Source organism: Colobus angolensis, unplaced genomic scaffold (genome assembly GCF_000951035.1).
Source record: "Colobus angolensis palliatus isolate OR3802 unplaced genomic scaffold, Cang.pa_1.0 Scaffold233, whole genome shotgun sequence".
In the NCBI taxonomy this organism is placed as follows: Eukaryota; Metazoa; Chordata; class Mammalia; order Primates; family Cercopithecidae; genus Colobus; species Colobus angolensis.
Window position 1 is genome coordinate 1934879 of NW_012115522.1, and position 9025 is coordinate 1943903.

Genomic DNA, 9025 nt, shown 5'->3' on the forward strand with positions numbered 1-9025 from the left:
AGAAGAAGAAGAAGAAGAAGAAGGAGAAGGAGAAGGAGAAGGAGAAGGAGAAGGAGAAGGAGAAGGAGAAGGAGAAGGAGAAGGAGAAGAGGAGGGAGAGGGAGAGGAGGAAGAAGAAGAGGAGGAGGAGGAGGAAGGAGAAGAGGAAGAAGAAGAGGAAGAGGAAGGAGAAGAGGAAGAAGAAGAAGAGGAGCAGGAGGAGGAGGAGGAGGAGAACGACGACGACGAAGACTACCACTTCAGGACTTGCTTTTCTCTTTTTGTTTCAGTTTCTCCATTAATGGAAAAGCATTTCCCACAACCACAAGTAACCATTTTCCCTCTTCTTTAAAAGATTTAGGAAGGACACACCCAGGAAATTTCATTTGCATTTTGATGATAGCTTTTGTCCCTTGTTTTAATTCCAAAGCTGATATTGTGTTGCCTAACCTGATTGATAACTGCTTCATTTACAACTCAAAAGGTTTAAATAAAAAGTGATAAAGGAAATTTACATAGGTAATTCCAACTGAGCTCCCTAACTACTAGAGAAACCAATTACATTAATCCTGCTATTTTAACTCCCTAGAGTCTATTCCCATCTCCATCCCCCAACAGTAAACAAAATTTTGTTTTGAAAGTACCTATGCACATTTTCCCCCATTGGGAAAGGGTCCAGAGACTTGATCAGATTTTCAAAGATGTCCCAGATCCAGAAGAGTTTAGAACCACCATTGTCAAGTGGAGAAATGGAGCTACAATCAACAAAGGTTGAAAAAAAAATGAAATCAAATTGGTGCTCCCCAAAGTCTCCCTGGGGCACTGCTCAAGTGAGGAGAAGTAAGGCTGTTAAAACCTGTGGCCAGACGAACTTCTTGTGAACTTCCAGTGGGATAACCCTCTCCTGAGAATCGGGGATTTCTTGCCCATGGATGTAGTGTATTTCCATAAAAGCAGCCAGAAACAAACCAAGAAGAAGAAATGAGACCCCTAAAATTATTTATCTAGGAAACACAGGTAAATCACTACACATGGCTGGATTATGTGAGGACTCTCTTACTGTACAAGACATATTAATCTCACTCCTTACATTAGAAATGACTGAAGTCGGCCAGGCACAGTGGCTCACACCTGTAATCCCAGCACTTTGGGAGGCTGAGGAAGGAGGATTGCCTGAGCCCAGGAGTTTGAGACGAGGCTGGGCAGCATGGTGAGACTCTGTCTCTATTAAAATTTTAAAAATAAAATAAAAAAAACAAAAATAAATGACTGAAGCCTGTCTACAACTAATTCAAATGAAAAGGAACTTTTTTTTTTTTTTTTTTTGAGACAGAGTCTTGCTCTGTTGCCCATGCTGGAGTGCAGTGGTGCCATGTTGGCTCACTGCAAACTCCACCTCCCCAGTTCAAGCAATTCTCCTGCCTCAGCCTTCTGAATAGCTGGGATTACGGGCACATGCAACCATGCCCAGCTAATTTTTGTAATTTTTTTAGTAGAAACGGGGTTTCACCATGTTGGCCAGGCTGGTCTCAAACTCCTGGCCTTGTAATCCACCCACCTCAGCCTCCCAAAGTGCTGGGAATACAGGCGTGAGCCACTGCACCTGGCCAAATAATGTTTTCATTTGACGTATGACAAATATACAGAAAAGTGCACAAATTTCAAGTATACATCTTGATAAATTGCCACAAAAGCAAGCACACCCACTTAACCACCACCCAGGTCAACACGTTTACAAAAACATGATCAACATTTTCCTAATGACTAAAGATGATTAATGAGGCTGAACATCTTTCATATCTATATAGCTGTATATGGTTTTCTATATATGTATGCATGTGTACGTTATTTGGGTATTCGCTTTTATAGAGGGCCTTTTCATGTTCTTTGTTCATTTCTGTACTGAGTTATCTGATTGGTAAGCAATAATTTGTGTATCTGGATATGAGTCATTTGTCAGTTATATGCGTTGCAAATATCTGCTCCCACGACAGAGGCCCTTCTCTCCCATAAAGATATCTGTGATGAATACAATTTATGGTGAATGTTTGGTTTGTTACTTAAGAAATCTTTCTTACCACAAGGTCATGAAGATATTCTACTATGTTCTGGAAAACGTATTGAATGACCATTCACATTTAGAGATACAGTCCACTTGAAATAGATTTTTATATGTATGAGATAGGGGTCAAATTTTAATTTTTCTTTGTGGATATCTAGTTGACCCAACACTATGTATTAAAGACTGTCATTTCCCATGGCTCTGCAGTGTTCCTTTGTGATAAATCCCGTGTTCGTATATGTGTGGCTCTTATTGAACTGTGTTCATCAGTTTGGTCTATTTACCTGTCGTCGTACTGGTTACCTACTGTATTAATTTCTCTGGCTAAATAAAATCTTGATATTATCAGTGTAAGTTTTCCAACCTCTCTATTTTTCAGGATTATCTTGGCTACTCTTCTTTTCCCTTTATATTTCCATATAAATTTTAAAATAAAATAATCCCGTCAGTTCCATCGCACTCAATAGAAGCCAGTTGGGATTACACTGAATCTGTATATCAATTTGGGGAGAACTGGAATCTTTACAATACTGAGTCTTATCTTTTTATTTTTATATATGAATTTTATTAGAATTTCCTTCAATTGCTAAAATTTGTCTCAATAATGTTATATGGTTTTCTGTGGAGATGTCCTCAATATCTTTCATTAGATTTATTCCTAAGCAGTTGATTTAATATACTATCCTAAATGGTGACATTTAATAATTTTACTTCTAATTTTTTATTGCTGTAGAAATACTATTAGTTTTTTATATGTAGATCTTGTAACTGGTGACCTTACTTAATTCACTCATTTAGTCTGAAAGTGTATCTGTAGATTCAGTTGTAATTTCTATTGAATTTGACTTTTCTTCCTTTTTGTCTAACCAATGCTAATGCCTCTCACCTCTCTTCCTCCTCCTCCTTCATTGAATAGAACTTCAGTACAATGTTGAATAGAAATGGTTCCAGTGAACATCCTTGTCTCAGTCCCAATTTCAAGGGGAAGTGCCAGAATTTTACTATCAAATATAATGTTTGTTGTGAGATTTTTGCAGACACACATTATAAGATTAAGGGCATTCTCTTTTGTGGAAGTCAGCATCTAAGATGGCCCCAATAATTCTCACCTCCAAGTCCAAGTTCTCGTATAGTATTCTGCCACACTGAGTCATGGCTAACCTGTGTGTTGAAAAGAATATGGCAGAATCAATGGATGACTTCCGAAATTATGTCATCAAAGACATTTCTGTGTCCATCTTATCTCTCTAGGGTTTCTTAATCTTTCTTGAATTACTTACCCTGAGGGAAACCAGCCATTATGTCTTGAGAAGACCCAACCAGCCCTATAAAGAGGTTCACATGTAATAATAATGAATAAAGAATAATGTCTCTCACCAACAACCAACACCAACTTGCCAGCCATGTGAGTGAGCCACCTTGGAATCAGATCCTCTGAGTCAAGCCTTGCTGTAACTGTGACCTTTACCAAAATGTTGATTAAAACCTCATTGAGAGATCCAGAGCAAGAATTCCAATCTAAGCTGCTCCCAGATTCCTGATCCAGAGAATATGTAAGGATGATAGGCGTTTATTGTTGTTTGAGCCATGAAGTTTTGGGTAATTTCTTACGCAGCAATAGTTATTACAACTCCTGCTTTCCCAAGAATTTTATTTTAAATAAGTGTTAATTTAACCAAATGTTTTTTCTGCATCTATTAAGTTATCATATAATTTTTCTCATATTTTGCACAATGTGTGAGTAGAACACATTTCCAGAAATAAAATTTTTGACTCAAAGATGATGTGCATTTTTAGTTTTGATAACTGTGACCGAACAGGCCCTCAAAGAGGGTATATCAATTTATACTCTCACTGCTAATGCCTGTTTCCTCATATCCTTGCCAACAGAGTGATACTAACTTACTCATTGTCTAATATAAGGTTTAAAAAGGTATTTTTTGTTTTTTTAAATTTGTATTTTCTTAATATGAGTAAGATTGAGTATGAGTGCGATTAAGTTCATACAACTTAGAATTATTACATTTTCTTAGTTGGTTACCCTTTTATCACTCTGAACTCTATCCTGTCACTAACTTTTAGCATAACTTTTATTGTTATGAACCTCTAACTTTAATACTGCTTCTTTTCTTAAAGCTGGTTTTGTTTGATATAGGACTTCATCTAGTATATTCCATGATATACCTTTTTTCATTCTTTTACTTCCAGCATTTCAGTATCCTTACCTTTAGTGTATGATTCTTAGAAAGCAGCATATAATTTGAGTGTTTCTTAATCCTTTCTGATAATCTTCACCTTTCAATTGGAGTATTATATTTAATATAATTACTGATACATTAGATTTTAATGTACTATCTTACTATCTACTTTATATTTGTTCCACCCATCCTGTGTTCCTTTACTTCTATTTTTCTTTTTCATGTCTCCCTTTGGATTGATTGGTTTTTATTACTCCATTTGCCCCTGTATTTGCTTGTTAATCATACTTTCCAAAAAAAGATTCTTTCAGTGGTACTCTAGAGATCTAGCATTCACCCTTGATTTATTAAAGCAAAATATAGGCTGGGCACTGTGGCTCACACCTGTAATCCTGGCACTTTGGGAGGCTGAGGTGGGAGGATTGCTTGAGCTCAAGACTTTGAAGCCAGCCTGGGCAATACAGTGAGATCCCATCTCTAAAAAAAATAATAATAACTGAACATGGTGGCACATGCCTATAGTCCCAGCTACATGGAAGGTTGAGGTGGTAGAATCACTTGAGCCCAGGAGATCAAGACAGCAGTGAGCCATGATTGTGCCACTGCAGCACTCCAGCCTGGATGACAGAGTGAGACCCTATTTTTTTTTAAGTAAAATATAAATTGGCACTTTGTCTCTTCCCAGACAATGCAATGACCTTAGAACATTTTAACTCCATTTAATTCTTCCTGCCTTTTATACCATTGTTCTGTGACTTTAAATTCTTTTTTTTTTTTTTTTTTTCTCGCTCTGTCGCCCAGGCTGGAGTGCAGTGGACCGATCTCAGCTCACTGCAAGCTCCGCCTCCCGGGTTTAGCCATTCTCCTGCCTCAGCCTCCCGAGTAGCTGGGACTACAGGCGCCCGCCACCTCGCCCGGCTAGTTTTTTGTGGTTTTTTTTCAGTAGAGACGGGGCTTCACTGTGTTAGCCAGTATGGTCTCGATCTCCTGACCTCGTGATCCACCCGTCTCGGCCTCCCAAAGTGCTGGGATTACAGGCTTGAGCCACCGCGCCCGGCCTGTGACTTTAAATTCTATACGTAGTTAAAACCTCACAAAACACTTCAATTATTGTTTCACTTTTATTTATCACTTTTTCATACAAGTCATACAATATCACACAATTCATACAATATACAATGAATTTCACACAATTCATACAATATCAATTATTGCATCACTTTTTATTTGGATTTATTTAAATATTTAGCCTGTATGTTTTCTTCTTTCAGAATCTGTAAACTACAATCTAAGAATTATTTTCCTTCTACCTAGAAGATTCCCTTTACTATTTCCTTGAGTGCAGGTTTGCTGCTGATGAATTATCTCCATTTTTATAATAATACCATTGTTTTCTCCTCATTTCTCAATTTTTTTAAATTGGGCCTAGAATTCTGAGTTTCCAGTTACTTTAATACATATTTATACAAGGTTATTCGTTGCAGTATTGTTTGCACTAGCAAAAATGGAAACAGCCTTAAGTCTATCAGTTGGGAACAGATAAATACATTGTGAATCCACTCAATGAACTACTATAAAAATATATAAGGCCAGGTGCAGTAACTCACACCTGCAATACCAGCACTTTGGGAGGCCGAGGCAGGAGGATCACCTGAGATCAGGAGTTTGAGACAACCCTGGCCAACATGGTGAAACCCCATCTCTACTAAAATTACAAAAATTAGCCAGGCATGGTGGCACACGCCTATAATCCCAGCTTCTAGGGAGGCTGAGGCAGGAGAATCGCTTGAACCAGGGATGTGGAAATTGCAGTGAGCCGAGATCACACCACTGCACTCCAACCTGGGCAACAGAGGAAGACTGCGTCTCAAAAAAATAAAAATAATAAAAATAAAAACAAATAAATAAAAACTAGCTGTAATCCAGCACTTTGGGAGGCCAAGATGGGTGAATTGCTTTAGGTCAGGATATCGAGATCAGCCTGGGCAACATGGCAAAACCTCATCTCTACCAAAATAATAATAATAATAATAATACAAAAAATTAGCTGGGTGTGGTGGCACATGCCTGTGGTCCCAGCTGGCAGGCTGAGGTGGGAGGAATGGCTGAGCCCAGGAGGCAGAGGTTGCAGTGAACTAAGATTGTGCCACTGCGCTCCAGGCTGGGTGAGAGTGAGACTCCATCTCAAAATAAGTAAGTAAATAAAAACTCGCACTTTCTGTACTAATTTGAGAGACGATCTAGCTCAGTGGTTAAGAGAATGAGCTCTTAAGACAATAAGATTATGGAACAGCTTCACCACTTTTAAAAAGGTTTTTAAGCAGAAGTTTAAAGGATCGTTATGTAGTAAAGTCAATCTACAAAGAAAATAACACTCACTCCCTTTTCACCTCAGTGTTTTTGTGGAGGACAATTGACGATGCTCAGTTGTCTGGGTTTGTAATTTCAGACGACCAAGGAATGGGTCCCAGATAATCCATAGAAAAAGCAGAACTTGGTAAGACCAATATTGAGATAAGACTGAGATAGTTACCATGAACAAACTAGAACACATTCCAGGAAGTACATGTGAACTCCCCAGTGCAATGCATCAAACCACCGGCCTTGATTCTAGCAGCAGGAAGCGACTGTAAGAGCATAGGCTATAAATATAAAGTATTTGAAGCAAAAATAGAGCAAGGTGTTAACACGTCTCCTCCAGACTTCATTCCACTGTCTTCACATTCTTGATATTTTCTCTGTCCTTCCGATTTTTGTCAGATACTTCAGAAGATCTCATTATGAGAACTTCTTGTTGGTTTTCAAAATCCCTTACAATAGAGGACTGAAGTTGTGCGGTAAAATGGAAAGAGCTGGGGACTTGGAGAAGGAAGACTTGTTTTTTTTTTTTTTTTTTTTTTGAGACGGAGTCTCGCTCTGTCGCCCAGGCTGGAGTGCAGTGGCCGGATCTCAGCTCACTGCAAGCTCCGCCTCCCGGGTTTACGCCATTCTCTCGCCTCAGCCTCCCGAGTAGCTGGGACTACAGGCGCCCGCCACCTCGCCCGGCTAATTTTTTGTATTTTTTTTAGTAGAAACGGGGTTTCACTGTGTTAGCCAGGATGGTCTCGATCTCCTGACCTCGTGATCCACCCGTCTTGGCCTCCCAAAGTGCTGGGATTACAGGCTTGAGCCACCGCGCCCGGCCAATATCATTCACAAATGTTAGGAGAAAGAACAGAGGCCCTCTAATCTGCTGCAGACCCAATGAATAGCCTTTGGCAGGTGAAAGTCAATGTAAAGGTATAGGCTCATCCACTAATGGTATGCAAAAACAATTAAAGCACTTTTTTCTTCTATTCTGATAAAGAATATAATTTAGGATCTGATGGTGAATTCCCCGTCTGTAGGTATTTGAAGTATCTTTCTGTCACAGCTGAGTACCAGTGTTTATGTCAGGAAAACAAAAACACAAAAATATTGTTCCTGGTCTAGTACTTGTTTGTTGTTGTTGTTGTCGTTGTTTCCATTCTAATTCAGTCAAGGTTTAAATCCTTTCAACAGAGGAATTCTTCATTCAAACAGAATGCTGCATCAAATCCATAATGAAGGTGTGGGGGAGGCAACAGGTTACCTCTCACCTCCTAGAGCCTCCAGCAGGGGCCTGATAATTAAATTGACATAGGACAGATTAACAGGAGAGAAGCACACTGATTTTATTTCTGTGGGACCCCAGGTTGGAGTGCGGTGGCTCAATATTGGCATGGAAGCCCGCACAGAAAAATAAAGACTCAAAGAAGTGGCAAAACCCAAGTGCTTATGTACTGAGTTGAACAAATAGTAGTTAATAGTGAAAACATGGCAAGACAAAAGGTCTCAGACTTGGGTAGTTAATCGTGGAGAGAACTGGGAAGATAAGAATTAGTTTAACAAGGTTTGTCTGTACAGTTAGACTTCTCTGTCTGCATCTGCAGATTCAGCCAATCATGGATCAAAAATATTCAAATAGGCCAGGTGTGGTGGCTCACGTCTGTAATCCCAAAACTTTGGGAGGCTAATGCTAGAGGATTACTTGACCCCAGGAGTTTGAGACTAGCCTGGGCAACAGATTGAGACCCTCATTTCAACAACAACAACAAAAATTTTTTTTAATTAGCTGGGTGTGGTGGCCTGTGGCTGTGGTCCCAGCTACTCAGGAGGCTGAAGTGGAAGGACTGCTTGAGCCCAGGAGGTTGAGGCTGCAGTGAGTTGTGATCATGCCACTGCACTCCAGCCTGAGCAACAGGGCAAGACTGTCTCAAAAAAAATTTTGTTAATAAAAAAACTAGTAAGAAATAACAGTACAAAAATAAAAAATAATACAATTAAAAAGCAATTTAATAATAACAATACAATAATAGTACAACAACTATTTACATAGTATTTACATTGTATTAAGTATTATAAGTAATCTGGAGATAATTTAAAGTATGTAGGAAGATGTACATAGGTTATATGCAAAAACTACTTTGCAAATACTACCATATGCAAATACTACTATATGTTACATGATTTTGGTATCCGCAGGGGATCCTGGAACAAATCTCCTGCCCATACCAAAGGACAATTGTACAGATTTCCCTCAGCCTCAATTCCTCTTCCCTGGAGATACAACTGTTTCCTTCCTCCTAGTCTTGAAGGGACATCTTCCATGTGGAGGTTTCATCCCCTGCTTTCAGGAAGAAAGGGGAGGTCACAGAGCCCGTCTTGAACCTACTGTTTTCCAAGCACCTTAAGCTCAAAATAATCCTTCTGCCAAATGGCTTATTTA